Here is a 4,200-nt window from a genome sequence, read left to right on the forward strand (position 1 = left end):
GCTCTATTTACAATAGCCAGGACATGGAAGCAACCTAAGTGTCCATCAACAGATGAATGGGTAAAGAAGATGTGGCACATATATACAATGGAATATTACCCAGCCATAAAAAGAAACGAAATTGAGTTATCTGTAGTGAGGTGGATGGACCTAGAGTCTGTCATACAGAGTGAAGTAAGTCAGAAAGAGAAAAACAAATACCATATGCTAACACATATATATGGAACCTAAAAAAAAAAAATGGTTCTGAAGAACCTAGGGGCAGGACAGGAATAAAGACGCAGACGTAGAGAAAGGACTTGAGGACATGGGGAGGGGTTAAGGGTACGCTGGGAAGAAGTGAGAGAGCGGCATTGACATATATACACTACCAAATGTAAGACACAAAGCTAGTGGGAAGCAGCCGCATAGCACAGGGAGATGAGCTCGGTGCTTTGTGACCACCTAGGCGGGTGGGAGATGCAAGAGGGAGGGGATATGGGGGTATATGTATATGTATTGCTGATTCACTTGTTATACAGCAGAAACTAACACAACAATGTAAAGCAATTATACTCCAATAAAGATGTTAAAAAAAAAGGAAAAAAAATGAATTCATTTTGAAAATAATAGGACAAATGGAACAAAATTAAAGGGGCAGGAAGAAGCAAAAGTAAATTATTGCTCTACATAGATCTCTTACTTGGGGGAAGATAATATAATGATAAACAGTGTATAAAATACCGTAAATCACCACCATATAGGTCATGAATTTACAAGATAGTCACTGGGTACTACTAGTATTTAAATAGCACCAAGAGCTTTTGTATAATGCAAAAAAAAAAAAAAAAAAGGAATACAGCAATTTAAGTACAAGGAAAAGAATAATTTCATGGCAGCAACTGATAGATATTACATTCAAAGAGTTATTAAGAGTGTAGGATAGGGAAAAAGGGAGCATAAAAGGAAATACTAGAAATTGAACAGGGGAGACAGATCAAGAAGTAAATAAATAAGGTAATATGATAAGAAAAACGGGAATGAAAGTTTTAAAGATACTGGCTTTAAGACAACAAATATTAACTTGATAAAGATGTGAATACTGATGTCATATTCTTAAAACTTTTTAAAGAAACATTTAATGTTTGTAAAAGATGCCAAACAGGTCTGAATGCTGAAACTGAGATTATTCTTAAAAAAAATAAGATGGACTTCTAAAAGTACCCTATTCTACACTAGGAAAATATAAAACAAACAAAACTGATAAACCAGAGTTCATTATTCACAATTATTCCTGCAGATGAGAATAAATAAGAAAATAAATAAATTTCGTATTCAAACTGTGTGAATAAAATCAGGTAGACTAAAATAATATTTAAGGGACTCCCCTGGTGGTGCAGTTGTTAAGAATCTGCCTGCCAATGCAGGGGACATGGGTTCGAGCCCTGGTCCGGGAAGATCCCACATGCTGCAGAGCAACTAAGTCCATGCGCCACACACTACTGAGCCTGAGCTCTACAGCCCACGAGCCACACCTACTGAAGCCCGCGCACCTAGAGCCTGTGGCTCCACAACAAGAGAAGCCACCGCAATGAGAAGCCCGTGCATGCTAACAAAGTGTAGCCCCTGCTCGCTGCAACTAGAAAAAGCCTGTGCGCAGCAATGAAGACCCAACACAGCTATAAATGAGTAAATAAAAATAAATTAATAATAATAATAATAATATTTAAGAAGATAGGTTCAAGGCCTAAACTTAAAATCACTCCTATTACATATTTGGTTTTAATCACCAGACTGCTCTTGGAGCCAAAATTAACAACCAATAAAGGAGGTTCTAATATTCTCTTTTAGGAAAAGCCTTAAAGTGTTTGCTAGAGAACAGAAACAGACAGAAGAAATTAAGTTAGAAATCATGTAGGAACTGAAGTCCAAGAAAGAAAGGATCAAAGCCATAGCCAGAATCAAGGTCCGCAGGAGTAAGATGGATAACAAGCAAAGTCCTAACTCACCCAAATCAGAATCAATACTTGAAGGATTATCCAAATGACAACGAATGTCCTATATCAGCTCACAATTTGGACCAAAAATGTCAATATGCCACAAGAATAGAGAGTCATATGTCAGCCCAGACACACTGGGCTACAAACTTCATAAAATCATGTAAGCTAGGACTTTCTCTCTTTTGACTTAGACTGAGATATCCGAACTTTTCTGATGAAAAAAAATTTTCAGCTAAAAATAAAGTGATCACTCTGAAGAGAATAACTCTTTCATACAGTACTATGCAATGTGTACACATTATGAAGACTGGTCATTTTTATTAACAGAAAGTCTGAATGTGGTATGTTAATGTAGAGATAACTGGAATCTTAATGATTCAACTCAGATTATTGAAGAGGTAAAAGACAGAAGAAAAGGAATACATGATAAACACACACATACAGGAAAAAAAAAAGATAAAGAACAAGGAAAACACAAATTAAATGACATAAGAGAGGAAGGCTAAAATGAGAAAAATTTAATTTGGTAATCTGTAAAATTACTAGGATTTAGTTCAGAAATAAGGCCTGTATTCTTTAGGCTCCAAATGTGTGGATAGAGAATGCCAATGGTTAGAGTCAAATTTCAGGAATAAATGAACAGAGGAATGGCTGAACAGAATTTAATAAATAAATGAATGAAGCTCAGTCTGGTATGAAAGATAAACAAGTGGAATGAAAGGGAGCATGAAGGGGAATTCCAAGCAGTAGGCAAATACAGCCCCGTGAACAAAGTAGTAGAGGTATGAGAAAGCACAGCTTGTTTAGGAAATATCTGGATAATCTGGTAGGGATCACTGGATCCCTGGGTGAAGAGAGAAGCAGCAGGAGATGAAGTTGGAAAGGTAGATGGGGTCAAATTCATGCTGTTCTAAAGACAATGGGGATCTAGTGAGGGATTTTAAGCAAGAATGAACCATGTCAGGCAGAGCAGAATATGCAGGCTAAGAGAATTTGTCAAGAAGCTACTACAGTAATATGAGAGAGTAATCATATGGCTGTGAAGGGTGAGATGGAGACGAGGGGATAAAGTCAAAGAATATTCAAGAGGCAGAATCCAATTAATAATTAACTAGATATGTGGAATCAGCGAGAAGATGAAGTAGACATTTGAATATTTGGGTGAACTGTTGTGATATGAGGGAATACAAAGGGAAAAACAATACATGGAATGAGAGAATCCATGTCCTTGAGAACAAAAGGGGCAATGAGTAAATAGAATGTCCTGAGTGAGGACAGTTTCGCAGGCATCCACTGATGCCTTTTTGACAGCTACCACTGGCATTTCTCAGTTCTACGCTGACATGCACTAAATACTTTTTTGGAAAGATTCATGTAGCAGTTTCAGGGCACTTTTACCATCTTAAGAATACCTGTACTTTCGTAGAAAACTGCAGATCATACTTTAAAAATACTAACTGAAAGAATAAATTCGCTTTTGTATTACTCTTTAGAAGACACATAAGAGACTCCCATATAAAAATACAGACAACTCCTGACTTACAAACCACTAGGCCCACTACCAATTCACAAATACAGCCAATGTTAAGGCTAATGCTCTAACTTGAACTGCTAGGGCTTTCACCCACTTAACTATTCTATGAATTCTACCGTCTTGTCCCTGTTAAGATTTGAAGGTACTAAGTGGATGTGGGGCTTATCTATTTGTAATACATCGAATATAGTATAGATTAAGTAATTTGCTTATTTGTTTTATGAGAACATAAAAAAACATAACCAACAATTACTCTGAAACAATACAACTAACAACAATAAACTTTTGAAGTCCAACTCATTTGTTGTGTGTACAGTTAGTGCTTAGTTATTACAATAGATCAGAGAATTCCAAACTTTGGAAAACTAATATACCTCTTTTGACATTCAGCTGCTATAAAGCATCAAAAAGCTGCAGGTTGTGACAAACATATCTAGAGCAGCTCTGTATACAGCTAAATGTGCTCCCTCCCAGGCACTGTATTTCTTCTTCAACTATGTGTTATCTGTCAATTAGTAAGAACTTTAGTAGCTTTTTTTTAAACTCTTGCTACTGACTTTTTTTTTTTTTTTTGTGGTATGCGGGCCTTCCTCTGTTGTGGCCTCTCCCGTTGCGGAGCACAGGCTCCGGACGCGCAGGCTCAGCGGCCATGGCTCACGGGCCCAGCCGCTCCGCGGCATGTGGGAT

General features: G+C 37.2%; 1 protein-coding gene across 7 annotated transcripts in view; it reads right to left on the reverse strand.

Moving 5' to 3' along the window:
• Positions 1 to 4,200, reverse strand: part of ARFIP1 (ARF interacting protein 1) — a 130,590-nt gene that overhangs the window by 58,560 nt on the left and 67,830 nt on the right. The window lies entirely within an intron of this gene.

Source organism: Physeter macrocephalus, chromosome 7 (genome assembly GCF_002837175.3).
Source record: "Physeter macrocephalus isolate SW-GA chromosome 7, ASM283717v5, whole genome shotgun sequence".
Taxonomy (NCBI): Eukaryota; Metazoa; Chordata; class Mammalia; order Artiodactyla; family Physeteridae; genus Physeter; species Physeter macrocephalus.